Below are 14,417 nucleotides of genomic sequence, written 5' to 3' on the forward strand. Positions count from 1 at the left end.
GGGGCCCAGACGCAGACACAGGGTGCGCGAGGATGAATGGGGACGCGCAGGTGTGTGGGGTCTCAGCTCCGGAGGCAGGGAGGGGGGCGCACGTCGGGGCCCGGGCTGGGCGCGCGCTCTCGGCGGGGCAGGGCGCCGGCCTTGGCCGTGGCTGTGGAAAGAGGAGGGTGGAGGCCCCGCCCCGCCGCGCCCCTCCCGCCGCCCCGGCCCCCCCCCCCCACCGCCCCGCGCCGCCCGCCCACTCCGGCAGCCGCGAGGGGCGGCCGGCAGAGCGACGCGGAGCCCCGCCGGCGCGGACCTCGACGGCGCCCCCTGCCCCGAGCCCGCGCGCCCCCGCGGCCCTCGAGGGCCGGGAGCGGCGCCCGGCGGTCACCCCTGCAGGTAAAGGCGGGGAGGCTGGCGCGGACGCGGGGGCTGGGGGCTTTGAGGGCAGGACCTGGGCTAGGCTGCCCGTGCGACTGTCCCGGCCAGCGGGCCAGCGCCTCCGGCCTAGGGGTGGGGATGAGATGGGGCCTCGTCGGGCCACGGGGTGGGCGCTAGGATGGGGGAGCCCGTCCCGTTCCCTGCGCCCCGTTTCCCCAGCCAGAGCTGCCCAGGCGGAATCCCCAATAAAGCCCTCTCCTCCCTTCCTCTCCCACACTTGGTGGCTCCAGCAACAGACAGCTGGGTGGGATCCCCCGATGATGGGGCTCTGGGCACATCACTTCACCTCTGGGAGTCTCCCTTCCCACCTGTGGAATGGGAGCGACAAAGCTTCCCCCCCAGAGCGGTGGAGGAGAGAGGACAGGTGAGGGGCCTTAGAGCCCCTTCCAGCCCCAGGCAGGGGAAGCCCCTCAGCTCTTCCCTTTCCCCTCTCCCCATCTTTCTGCCATCGCTGGCTGCTTGCTGGCCACCTTTCAGTTTCTCTGTTTTTCTGCTTCTGCCCCAAGTCCCTCCTATTCTAGGTGTTCTGGCAGCACCCCCAAACTGGAGACTGAGGTTTTGTCCCTACCAGAGGCTCAGCACACCCCCAGCACAGCTCAGACCTGAGACTTGCAGGGGTGAGAGGGACTGGGGTACCCAGTGTATCTGCTCAGGGGCTGGAGACTCAGGGGCCCCAGGAGTCCCTGGGTACAGAAACACTGTTCAGCCAGAGGGACTCAGGAGTTGCCAGCTGGGGAAAGGCGAGCCCTCTGAGTTTGCTTGCTCCATGTGTGTGTATCTGTGAGTGAGCCTGTAAGTGTATGCACTTGTGGGGTAGGAGGGGGACAGTGAGTGTCTGCTGATAGGTTATTAATGTGTGTGTCCGTCAGGGTATGCTTGGGTGAGACCCCCAGTGTGTGTGAGAACCTGCTAGGTTCCCAACAGTGATGCCACTGACCTCCCTCTGGGGACCCTGGGGACCCAGAAGTGCTTCCTCCCATCTGCCTACAGTGCCTCTTGCTAAGACCTGTGCTCTTGTCTGTGGCCAGGGTCCATTCCCCCTTGGAGTGCCCTTAGCAAGGGCAACCTCCTGGGAGCTGCCCTGGGCGTTTGGAACGGCTGGGGGCTGGGGTGGCAGGAGAGTCAGGCAGCCCGGGGCTTCTCTCTGAGCGCTGACCCTCACTCCCTGAGCAGATGGGGTGCCCTCATGGAGCCCATTCTAGAGCCCAGGAGAGGGGTGGGGGTCTGGTGGGCAGGAACTCTGTGGGGGAGTTGGTGGTCTTGGTCAGGGCGTAGATGCCTCCACTGACCTCCTGCTGGGCTGGAGCACACCAACAGATCCTTGGACGATCACCCCCAAACCATGAGGACACACCACAGACATACACACACACAGCTACACTCCCTCCCACTGATGGTCACACACAACCACACATGTGAACGTGTTCTGAACACACCACCACAGATGCTAAAAACGACTGGCATGTATGTGCCCACCCACGTTCACACCCAAACTCCTTCAGACGCATGGTGGGCCCCACTGGGCCCAGCCAGACGTAGTCAGACAGGACAACACTCACACTCACACTCACACTCAGACACAATCACCAGGGTCTCTTTCTCTGGTTTCACTTTGTCCACCAGAGTGAAAATGAGCGTTTCCGCTCTTTGGTTCAGTGGAAGGGGAAAGAAAAAATGGAAGTAAATGTGTGTGCTCGAAAGAGGGAGGGGAAAGATACCAAACAGGGCTGTTAACCATAAGCTCCCTGCTCCTGGTCTGAGCCAGACCAAAGGTTAGCAGAGCCCCAGCCTCCCAGCCCTGCTGCCCCCCACAGCCCACTCCAGAACCCCCCAAGTGCCAGGCATGGGGCTCTCCTTATGGGACGGTGGGACCTCAATGAGCGGGTCCCATCTGTGGCCTGAGGCACTTACAGAGTTGGAGTGGAAGAACCAGAGAGGCACCGGGGCCTCTCATATGGGGTGCAGCTGTGTCTCAGGGTACCAGTCGAGGGGGAGGCACCATGCAAGCCAAAGTGTGGGAGGGAGGGGCTACCAGCGAGGCAGCACCAAAGAGGTGACCCTGGCTGGGCTTTTAAGGAGAATTCGAACTTTGGCAGGTGCAGGTGGTGGACAGGGTGAAGGGAGGCCATTCCAGTCAGAGGGGACAGCAGGTGCAACGGTGTGGAGGTGGGAAGGTTCTCTTAGAGGACAGTGAGTAACTGGTGGGTCATACAGTGGGGGAACCAGTGGGAGGGACTGAACACTACTTGGGGTCAGAGTTCCAAGAGAAGCGGTGCACCCTGGGAGTCTCTGCGGTTGCTCTGGGGGCCAGGGTGAAAGGGCATCTTACAGGCAAGGACCTTGCTGAGGAAGCTGGGCCGTTGGAGGGGGTTAGACCATGGGGGCTGAGGTGGGTGGTCGCCATGGAGATGAGAGGAAATAGATGGAAAGGAGGAAGGGGAGAGACAGGTGAGGTCTCAGTGACTGACTGGCCATGGGGCTGAGGCAAGGTTGGCCCAGGACCTTGGCACTGGGTGACTGTGGCCTGTCCCCAGAGGAGGCAGGTGAAGAGGAGAAGATGGGTTTGGATCTGGGTCTCTGGGACGCTGAGATGGCAAGGGACTGGGTGTTGAGTGTGGCCATGAGTTCAGGGGCATAGGGTCTGGGAGGCCTGGGGTGTGTCCGGAAGCCCGAGTGGGTGGTGAGGCCCTACGTGCGCACTCGGCTGCCCAGACATCAGCCAGGGAAGTCGCACTCCCGGAAAGGGAATTCCGGACCCACTCTGTTCTGTGGGCTTTTCCAGGGTGCTGGGGTGTGGACGGTGAGTCTTGAGTGAAGGCAGCGCGTGCAGTGGGGGGAACAGCTGGCCTTGGCAGTCGGACTGACCTGGGTTACTTGCCATGTGACCCTGGGTAAGCGGCTTCCCAGCTCTGTGCCTCAGTTGCCCCATTTATAAAAACGAGAATGCTAACACTAGTCTCCAAGGTCATTTTACTTGCAGAGAGCTAAGGAGTGGTCCCAGGTCACACACGTAGCACCTGGGACGTTCACCCAGACTTCTGACTGGTGTTGGTTACACCTCTCTGGGTGGATCCTGGGAAGGGACGTGGGAGGACTTGGCCCTGCTTCTATTCAGATTCTTGGAAAGTTTTGAATTGGGAGGTGACTGTCCCCATGAAACCTGAATTGGCGGAGATTCCTGGCTCTTGGAGGGCAGTGGGGGTGGTAGAGGCTTAGTGCCTCGTGGGGAGAGCCATGCCGTTATTATGGGCTCATCCCATGGCGGGGATGGAGACTCCGGAGGAACCTTCCTGAGGTCACACAGCAGCCAGGGGCAGAAGTGAATCAGAGGCCAGGATCCTGGCCTCAGGCCTTCCTTCCTCCTCGAGGCTGCCGCACTAGCAGGGCCCATCAAGGACCTGGGGTGGAAAGAACTTTGTCACTTCCTCTTTCTGTCCCCTTGGGGGAGGGTCACAGTAAGAGCTTATTGGGCACCTACTGTGTACCCGGTCCTATGTTCACATGTCTCATTTAGGCTTTGTAACAATGCTGCAAGGCAGGAATCAGTGGCCCATTTAACAGGGCAAAGTAGAGGCTCAGAGAGGTCAGTAATCGGACCAGGTGTCCACTTGCTGAGTGCTGAGCCGGGATTCACCCCCAGGTCTATGAGGATGCGTGGCTCATGGTCTTCCCACTGACGTCTGGGGTCACTGCCCTCTCCAGGGCCCGATTTGGTGGAGAAAGGGATGGAAACTTAGCTGTTGAGCATCCACAGTGCCCCAGGCATTTTCACAGCCCGAGGCACTCTTTGGGGGTGGGGAACATGAGGAGTAGAAGGTACGAGAAGGTCAGGCCTGGAGAAAGCCCAGAAGAGAGGGGCCTAGGATGGAGTTTCCTAGTATCTAAGAGTCCACTGTGGTTCTGGTGGGCCCTATGAGGGAGAGCAGCCTCTGGAGGGAGGGGGTCCTGGTTTCGGGTCTCAGTTTTGCCACTGGCAGCTGTGTGACCTCAGGTGACTTCTCTGGGTCCCCATAATCCCATTTATGAGATGGGCTGGGGATGCCATCCTGTGGCGGGGAGCAATGCCGATCGGGGGGGGGGGGGGGGGGGGTGGAGGTCATTTCTCTTCTCCTGAAAGATCCCAGGAGGCCTACTCGGTGATGTCCATCCCTGTCCCGCAGCCACAGCCCTCACCACCCAGAGGCTCTCTCTGTGTCTAGCCTTCTTCCCTCCCACCGTGGCAGCTGCCGGCCGCCTTGCAGCTCTGCGTGGGCCCTTCAGGCCACGCTCCTCTGACAGGCGACCGCGCTCAGCTCGTGGCAAACATTCTTCTCATAGTTCCGGGAGCACAGCAAATCCGGCTGCTTAGCCAGGAATGCAGAGTCCCCCTCCTGCAGCGGCAGCAGGGGCTGGGCGGGGGGGCGGGGAGCTCCTGGGGGTCAGGCAGGAGGGGTGTGGGGGCCCCCCCTTCCCCCCACCGCCCCCACTGTGCCTCTGCCGCAGGGAGCCGTGGGGCTGTCCTCACCCTCTGTGGACTCCCTCAGCCTAAGTCCAGACGCTGGGGCCATCCACCACTAACTGGCTGGGTGAACTTGGGCAAATGACTTTCTTTGAGCCTCAGTTTCTTCATCTGTAAAATAGGGTTTATAATACTAACCTCACAGGGCTTTTGAGAGGCATCACGGTGATGATAATTATAATAATAACAGCGAACGTTTATTGAACGTTCCTATGTGGTGAATACCGCTGGACGTTCGCTCTCTGACATTAACTTGTTTCATCCTCCCACATGCTCTGTGAATAGGAATTGATCCCATTTCATGGATGAAGCAGCAGAGGCACAGATGAGTGAGGTCACATGCTAGGAAGAGGTAGGCCTGGGAGAAGAACCCAGGCAGCTGGGCTCTCAACCCGTCATGATTTTTCAAGCAAGAATCTCAGCCTGGGCCTGCGCTGAAAATGGGGACTTCCCCCATGAGCCCCTCTCCAGGAGAGGCTGACTGTTTGCCTCAGGGCCATCAGCACCTCAGTTAGGAAAGTTGGGATGGGGACTCCGGCACGGGACCCTGGCCAGCCTCCGTGGAAGCCCTCTGCTGAGAAGCTGGTAGGGGGCGGGGTTGCAGACTGTCCCACCCACCTCTGGCCTGGGATTTAGCTGGCAGTGGGCTCGGTGCAAAGAGGAGATGTCGCCAGGGGAGGGCCTCAAGGAGGAGATTAGGAAAGGCAGCTGTGGGTGGAGGTTAAGAACAGAGTCCCATTGAAGTAGGCTGGGGCCCTGCCCCAGCACACCCACCCGCCCCAGCGTCCCATTTTGGAGGACTGAGGGGGCCTGGATCACCTGGAGGAGGTTCCTGAGGGCCTCCATAGTCGCTGCCCATCATGCTCCCAGCCTTGCCTGTCCCTGTGGCCATCCGGGTTGCGACCGCACAGGTGGAGTAGAAGAGAAGGGGGGACAAGGTCCCGGGGCCTGAGGTCTCCTGGAAACCCATACAGGTGGTTTGGCCATCTGGGGGCTGGGCGAGCCCCAAAGTTCAGATCTGGTCCCTGTGCTTCCCAGTGCTGTAACCTTGCAGAACGAATGTCGCCCCTCTGGGTCTCAAAGCTCCTCCTCAGAAGAATGGGACAGCAATTCCCACCTTACAGGGTTGGGCGGGAGTTTGAGGAAATGATGCGGGGAGCGTGCCTAGTGCTGTGTCTGGTGCATAGTACTTGGGACTTAGAGACGGTTGTTACTAAGGGCTACCATGGGGCAGGCTGGGGAGCCAGCTGTAGGCTGGGCCGTGTACCTCTGATTCTGATATTCAGGCATCTCTTGTGCTGACACCGGCTAGCCCTTCTCATTCCAAATCATCTGTCTAGTGCAGAGGCAAAGAGCCCAAGCATGGGAGCCAACAGCCTGGTTCAAATTCAGTCTCTACCCCTCATAAACTGCGTGCCCTTGAGCCAGGTATTTAACCTTCCTGTCCCTTGGTTTCTCCATCTGTAAAAAGGGAAGACGAAGTACCTACTTCACTGAGTCATTGTGAGGATTAAATGAGATAATCCACCACAGAAACCCAGAGCCCGGGACATAGTAGGTGCGCGATAAACGTTAACTATGATTAGTTAGTTCTTTTGTTCCTTTATTTTCTTTTAATTTTTCCCATCCTCTGGATATGTTTAGGGCGTTCACACCTCCATACCCTCACCCATGCTGTTCCCTCGGCCTGGACGTATCGCCTGTCCCTGCCACCACGCCATTAAATGCATGCTCATCCTCGGAAGCCCAGATCCGGCCTGGCGCTGGGGCTGGGGTAGGGGGCCTCAGGGGCCCGGGTTGAGTGGGGCAGTGAGGACCTCCCCCTCAGCCTTCATGAGCTGGCCTGGGCCCTCAGAGAGGAGCCTCACAACCCAGCTCTAGGGTTGTGGCGCTCGGTGGCGGGGATGGAGGCAGGTCTTAGCCGAGTCAGAGGCAAAACCTAGGAGGGGCTGGCTTTGGCATCTGGCTGCTTGTGCGGCAAGAGACAGGGCCAGGGTGTCAGAGTTTCCATGGGAGCAGGCAGAGGCGAGCAAGCAGCTGGGGGAGAAAGTGACGCTGTTGCTGGCCTCCCTGCCAGGTGGGCTGGCTAGGTGTCCCCTCCCCACCCACCCGGGGGTCCCATCTGGGCCCGGGCTCCAGCCTCAGCTCCTTTGTGTACAGCTGTGTGTGACGGGGACAAGGCCTGATTGAGGGAGGCAGAAATGGGGACCTGGCCATCCAGGGCTCTGACCACCGTCCCTCCCCACTCAGCAACCTCCCATGGCTCCCCATTGCCCTCCAAAGAAATGCAAGCATGGCATTCAAGGCTCCTCACTGTGTTGCTCCCGCGTTCTCAGCTCTTGCTTGTGCTCTCAACCCTTTGGCCCTTCTGGACCTTCCCCGTATCTGCCAGGCTGCTTCCTACTGCCTGGAATTCCTTTTCTGACTTTGTCTGCCTTTCAGACTCCTACTCACTCTTCAGGATCCAGTTCCAATGTCCCTTCCTACGTGAAGCCTCTGGGGAAGCTCAAGGGGGAGGCAGTGTTCCCCGCTTTGGGCTCCTACAACCTGGAGATGTTAGCCAATTGTGCGATGGGCCCTTGTTTGATGCTAGTTCAGGGCAGGGCAGGGCCCGGGGCTGAGCCATTTCTGTGCCCCAAGGCCCAGCCTCGGTTCCCCACATAGCAGGAGAGTCCTCAGGCGGGAACCCTAGCCTATGGTAGGGGCCACCCTAGCCCGGGGCCCGACAGAGAGTAGGGACTTCTCCAGTGTGGATCCTGGTGCGCAGAAGGAGCTTCCTCAGCCTGGGCCCGAGGACGGGAGGAACTCCATCACCCCAGCCCAGGCCCGCATGGGCATTGCTAAGTGTGCAGGGAGCAAATAAAGGAAGACAGTTCCCTGAGATGAGGGGAACTGAGATGAGGGGAGGCTCCCTGAGATGAGCCTCCCTGAGATGAGGGGCTGAGATCGGGGCCGGTTTCCTGCAGGGGCTCCGGGTAAGAGGGCTGCAGCAGGCCCCGGGGTGGGTGGGCAGGGTGGTGGACTGTGGGTCAGGGCCGGCCGGGCTCCTGGCAGCTTCCTCACTGTCCCCCTCTTTCGTCCCCAGGCCTTGCCTTTGCTGGGACCTTCAGAGGCCCCTCGGACCTGAGAGGTAAGCTAGATGTGGGGGCGGGGTTCTCCGACATCCACAGCTGGAGGAGGCCGGTGGTTGCTGGGGTCTCACTTCACTCCCTCCTGCTGCGGCGGAAGCACCACCCAGGCTCAGGGTGTCCTAGCGGGCAGCCCCTCGCGCAGGTGACCTCAGCTCCCTGCGGCCTGGGCTTTAAAACCCCAGCCCAACTTGTAAGCAGCTTTTTCTCATTTGTGAACTATTTCGCCCTGGCTCCTTGGCTCGGCCTGTGTTTGCTTGGCCTGCCTGGGGTGCAGTGGCCTGGCTGGGCTCCCGCCGGGCCCCCTCCCAGCCCAGCCCGGCTCCTCCTGCCGCCGCCACCGAGCGGGGAAGCCGCGAAGGCTCAGGAATCTTGGCCGGCGCGAGGAGGCAGCGGGCGGCGGGTGGCGCTCCGGAAAAGGCTGCAAATGTGAACCAGAAGGCGAGGCATTGGCTGCCCTGAAGGCCCGGCCCGGGCCCGGGGCTTGGGGATGGCTGGGGCTGGGTCGGGGGGGAGCGGGGGACATTTCCATGTTCAGTCCCGCGCAGAAGTTCAAGGCCTCTGCTGGGAAGTGAGCTGGAAGTCACCAGCTGAGGCCTGAGCCCCTTGGCAGGGCAGGACCGGTCCCCTGGCCACCTGCCTGAGGACACATATTGCCCTACGTCCTGCCCACTGCTGGGCCTTTTCTGGTTCCTCTGCCCCCAGTTGGCTGTTCCTACCTCCCTGGAAGCGTTTTTTGCCCCAGGATGCTCCTCCCCAGGAAAGTAGTGGGACTTCTACCTTCCACCCTCTAGCTGGGCAGTGGCCGGAGCCAGAGCAGTGGACCGAATCCCCTGTGGGGATGGAGATCCTGCCCCAGCCCCCTATGCCCCAGAGCTGAGAAGGACTCTGGAAGAACCACAAAGACCAAGGGGCCCTATGGGAAGTCATCCTGCGGGCGTGGCTGAAGGTGGGAGCTGGGGTTGTCAGAGGCCTGGAGCTGGAGCACCCAGGCTGCAGACTCTATTGAGCACCTACTGTGTGCCAAGCTCCAGTCAGGAATGAGGCAGGGATGGGGGAAGAGGTGCCCAGGAGGAGTAGCTGTTCTGCTGGAGGGAGGCACGGAAGGCTGCTTGGAGGAGGAAGCATTTGAGCTGTCTTAAATGAGGAATCATATGTTTGCTTGGAGGAGAAAGATAGGAAGGGAACTCTGGGCAGAGAGGGCTGTGAGGCAAAGGCAGGTAGGCGGGTAGAAGAAAACACTGAGAAGGTTGGAGTGTCTGGATCTGAGGATGCTGGGGCTCAGGGCTGCAGTGGGCTCCTCGCACCCCTAAATGTGGGTGTTCTCCTCAAGGGGGAGTCCATGGCCCTCGTCCAGGCTACAGCAACCTGGTTGTTTTTATCTTCAGTCCATGTTTCTCTCTGTCAAGTTCCAGACCCGACGTTCTCTGCCTCCACCCCAGAGGCCCGCTGCTCTTCCTTGCCCACATGTTTGCTCTGCTCTCAGTTTGAAATGCTCCACCATTACTCCTCTGGGCTCTAGAGCTTTGACTTGCCCTCCCAGCCTCCTTACAGGGCTGCTTCTGCTTCCCACACTGAGGCCTTGTTTCTGGGAGCCTCACCTGCACAGGTGAGGGATGTTGGGACTCTGGGCAGATTTGAAGCCTGGTAGGGGAGGCAGGGTGGGCAGGGAGCAGTGCCTATGTCCTGCCGTCGATCTGGATGATGAGGTGGCCCCCCAGGCAGCCCTTCCCCCACCTGGCTACCTCCCTCCACCCCCCAAGTCCCAGGTTCCAGGCGGTTCTTCGGTTTTGGAGCAATCTCCATGCCTGTGCACTGAGATCTGAGGGGTTCAGAGTCTCCTATCGATCCTGAAGGACAGAGAGCTCAGCTCACGGGCCCTGGACTCCACAAGTCTCCACCCAGGGAGGTCAGACACAGACCTGACGTTAGCATGGGCATTAGGGCCATAATCGCTGGCCTTCCCGAGGGTCCCATCAAGTGACCAACAGCTAGAGACTTATAGAGGCTGGAACTCAAGACAGGGATTGAGGTTCAAGGACACAGGAGAGGAGAGAGACAAATGGGGTCACAGAGATGGGCAGAAATAGGACAGTGACACAGAGACGGGATGAGAGAGACACCCAGGAGATGCCTGGGAGGCACAGGCAGGTGAGGATCTGGGTTTAGTGACACCGAGACACAGAGGAAGGGACACAGATGGGCGTGGCACACACCCACATGGCTCCCATAGCGAGCTGCTCCCCGCCTCCTCCTCTGTCTGACTCGTGGAGTGCGTGCCCCACTTGTGATCTCAGGTTTGCCAAGCTCACCATCAACCTCTGCCCTCTCCACCTCCTCCATTTTAATTGGTCCACATCCTTCTGGGTCTGAAGTATGCCTCCTCCTCCAGGAAGCCATGCGAATTGCAGAATAACATGGAATTTATCAAATCGGTACTAGGGGGCCACTGGAGAATCCAGAGCAGGGGAGGGCCACGGGCAGAACTGTGCCAAAGTGTGGTCCACACACTTTGTCCACTCCTCCCCTAGGAGCTTGTTAGAAATGCAGATGTTGGGCCCTACCCCAAACCTACTGAATCAGGATCCCTGGGCCTGGGACCCAGGAACCTGTGTTTTAACAAACCATCAGATGCACACTGAAAGTTTAAGAAGTGCTGTTGGCGTATCTATGAAAAAACAGAGAAGCTGAGAGTAAGGATGGGAGAGAGGCTGCTATGATAATGCAGGAGAGGATTTGGCAACTTAATATAACAAACCTTTACTAAACAGCTGGGATTTGCCTGCTCTGTGTTGGGGGAGTATAAGATATGTATTAGGGCAGACACTATGGGGAAGGAGTAGAAAGAAGAGAAGTGAGAGAAGTAGAGGAGAGCCTGCAGATTTGGGTTGGGGGTGTGCAGGTAAAGGAACAGGGCTGTCATGTACAGTTGTGCAGGTTGGTTACTGTACAAGGGCACCCAGGAAATGCAATGAGAGTACCTGAGTCTGCTGGAAGGAGGGGTAGCCCTTTCTAATCGTGCTAAGGCATTGTACAGGCTAGGGAGATTCCTCATTGCCCTGTAAGGAAGGAAGAGTCAGAAGTGATGTCCAGATATCTGGCCTGGGCTCTTGGGAGTGGGAAAGAAGCAAATAAAGGGGAGAAGATAATGACAGCAGTTCAGGTAGAGGTATCTAAGAGCCAGCCAGGTGAAAATGCTCAGCTTGAGAGTAGGGCTCAGGGCGAGGTCATAGCTGGGGGCAGATGTGGGAGCCCTCAGTGATGGGATTGGGACTGTGGGGCTGGCAAGGGCTGGAACCTGCAGGAAAAACATCCAGAGGGGCGCCTGGGTGGCGCAGTTCGTTAAGCGACTGCCTTTGGCTCAGGTCATGATCCCAGGGTCCTGGGATCGAGCCCCGCATCGGGCTCCCTGCTCGGCGGGAAGCCTGCTTCTCCCTCTCCCACTCCCCCTGCTTGTGTTCCCTCTCTCGCTGTCTCTCTCTCTCTCTCTCTCTCTCTGTCAATTAAATAAATAAAATTAAAAAAAAATCTATAAAAAAAACATCCAGAGACAAGGGGTGAGGCCTGAGCCAGCTCCTTGGGGCAAGCCTGTGTCTGCAGAGTGGGCAGGGGAAGGGATCCAAGAAGAATCTGAGGAGGAGCCTTTCCAGGAAGGAGAGCAGAGCCCCAGGCAGGATTCTGCGCTGAGGGGTGCAGGAAGCAGGGATCGGGGTGAGGGTTAGAGACAGTCCTTCCAAGGAATTTGGCTGAGAAGGCTGGGGAGAGGTGAGGGTGACTGGGATGGGGGGGCGGTCAGGCCTGTGTGGACAGGTGATGGAAAGGCTAGAGACAGGGTGGGGGTAAGGGGCATACGTAGACAGTGGGAGGCCCCGGGGAAGGGGTCGGGAGGTGGCTGGGCCTTGAGTAGGTGCACACCCCTTTCATCTGAGACTCAGGAAAGGAGGACAGGAGGGGCCCTGGGTGGCTCAGTCGTTAAGCGTCTGCCTTCGGCTCAGGTCATGGTCCCGGGGTCCTGGGATCGAGCCCCGCGTCAGGCTCCCTACTCCACGGGAAGCCTGCTTCTCCCTCTGCCTTTGCCTGCCGCTCCCCTTGCTTGTGCTCTCTCTCTCTTTCTCTGTCAAATGAATAAATAAAATATTAAAATAAATCCCCATTTCCCACAAGCGGGGAAAGAGGTGGGGGAGAAGGGCCAGGGAGCCCCGGCCAAGTCTGGAGCTGCCTGTCTGGGCAGTGGGGGGCGGGCACCATGCCCAGTGGGTGAGGAGAGCAGCTTCTCTGCCCCTGTGTGAGATCCATGAGTGCATCCTAGTCCTGAGCAGGCTGTGGGACCCCCCGGGTCAGTCCCATCTCTGGGGCCATCAGGGAAAAGACCTGGAAGACCAGAAAATTGACTTTGGAACTTTCATAAGGCCCTGGCCTTTTGGCAGCAAGTTCCCTGAGTACAGGTTTTCAAGGTTGGAGAAGATGTTGCTTTGCAGCAAGAGAAACCGAAGTTAGACTGAAGGGAGAACTTTCTGGCCATCAGGGTAGCAGGACAGAACGGCAGTGGCTCAGATCACCTCAGTTAATCCTTCCGCACGTGAGGACACGGAGGCTCAGAGAGGTTAAGTCACTTGCCCAAGACACACAGCTCATACATAGCTGCGCTGGAACAGGAATCCAGGGGCTGCCGGAACCTACAAGGGCCTTAGGGGGTCCCCAGGCCTGGACCCCTGAGGGAGAGAGGGAGAGCCTGAGCGAGAACTGCTGCTCACCTGTTGAGGTGGAGAGAGAGACAGAGACAGAAATGAGTCAGGGCCAGAGACGCAGGGAGAGAGCCGAGAGGGAGGCTGGGTGAGTGGGGAGACGGGAGGCACCAGGGGAGCAAGCGGGGCCGGCGATCCCGCAGAAATGTCTCCACAGCAGGAAGCGTCTCATAACATACCTGTGGTTTGGCCGGCCCGGGGCTGCCTGCGCGCTCCCCATGTTCCCTCGGCCGCCGCTGCGATGGGGGGCTCGGGGAGGGCTGAGTTCCGTCCACCCCCCACCCCCGGGAAGGGCGCTGCCAGGGCCACACCGGCCACACCCCCGCATGGTCCCCGGGGAGCCGTCTCCCTCGGCCCCCCCTTTCATCTGGACCTCTGGTAGCTCGGCTGTGAAATGGGCCGGGCCGGGGGGAGGGGGGCAGGCCTCTACATTCCGTCAGATCCGGGCGGGGGGGGCGCCCTCTGCTGGTCACCCCTGGGACAGGACCCCCGGAGAGCGGGGGCCCGGGTGGAGAGGGGTCGTTGTTAGCTGACGGCTCTCCCCCTCCCGCAGCCCCGTCCGGGGGGACAGGGGTCTGTATTGGTGCCACTTCCTGCCGGCACCCCGTCCTCCCCCGAGCCCCGAATCGGTCTGAGAGACCCTGGAGCCCTATGTACTCCCAGCCAGTCCCCCTGGCCAACTCCGGGAGGAGGCCCCGGCTGCCACAAAACGCTGACTTGGACAAAACGCTGTTTTACGGGGATTTGTTGAAAAGGGGGAAATCCCGGCTAAGGACTTGCAGCTGTGCAAACACCTCGTCTACCCTGCCCGCCGCCACCGCCCTCGATCCCCTGAATCAGCGTCTCCTTCCGCACCCCACCTCATGCCCCTGCCAGCCCGGCCTCTTCCCAGCTGCCCTGGCTCCTGCCTTGCTCCCTCAGAGGTCACCAGAGAGGGTGATGGCTTGCCCAAGGTCACACAGCAGAGCCGGCCTTGAGCCCTGACACCCCTGCTTGGCCACCATTGCTCGCGGGGAGAACAAGGAGCCAGCGAATGAATCGTTCTTTTCTCTGCACTTCTGTTCCCCGTGCAGGCTGTTCTTAGCTCAAGTTCTTTGATTGAGGCCATGTGAGTGTGTCCCCATCTCTTCCCATTCTGGGTCCCTCTGGCCTGGGGAGGGGGCTCCCAGGGCAACGACACGTATCTGCACAAAGGAAAGGACCAAGGGAGTTATCGGTATGGTCTTTAAACTTGACAGGGACTTGAGTTCATCCAACTTCTATCAAGTGTCACTGTGTGCCAGCCAAGGGACAGAGAGTGACACAGCCAGAGAGGGATACAGAGCTGTGAGGGGACGTGCAGGCCTTGGCGGGCGGGTGGGCGTCCGATAGGCTTCCCGGGGATAAGTCCACGGATAAGTAAGAGTCTGGAGGCCAATGTGCAGAAGGCACAGAGCTTCAGGGGGCTGGGCTGTGAGGGGGTGAGGGGCGGGAGAGGGGTGCCAGTGGAAGGGACGCAGGGGGCTCGGAGCACCCAGGCATCCTCGGCTCTGATGGTGGCTGGGTTGGGGGCAGTGTGTCCCACGAGGCTGCCATGACCGGCCGTTCCAGGGGCATCATCCCTCTCGGCAGCCCCGCGAACAG

The 14,417-nt window shown here is 59.8% G+C and overlaps 1 protein-coding gene across 1 annotated transcript in view; it reads left to right on the forward strand.

The window, feature by feature from the left end:
- The first annotated feature begins 257 nt into the window (after positions 1-257).
- COL8A2 (collagen type VIII alpha 2 chain) overlaps positions 258-14,417 on the forward strand; it is a 21,570-nt gene continuing 7,410 nt past the window's right edge. The window contains exons 1-2 of the mRNA XM_025855717.2: positions 258-381; positions 8,007-8,051. The gene's annotated coding sequence lies outside the window, so the exon portion shown is untranslated. The remainder of the gene's footprint in view (positions 382-8,006; positions 8,052-14,417) is intronic.

The sequence above is a fragment of the Callorhinus ursinus genome, unplaced genomic scaffold (genome assembly GCF_003265705.2).
Source record: "Callorhinus ursinus isolate GAN/ISIS: 27379988/994484 unplaced genomic scaffold, GSC_fseal_2.0 scaffold18, whole genome shotgun sequence".
NCBI classification, from domain to species: domain Eukaryota; kingdom Metazoa; phylum Chordata; class Mammalia; order Carnivora; family Otariidae; genus Callorhinus; species Callorhinus ursinus.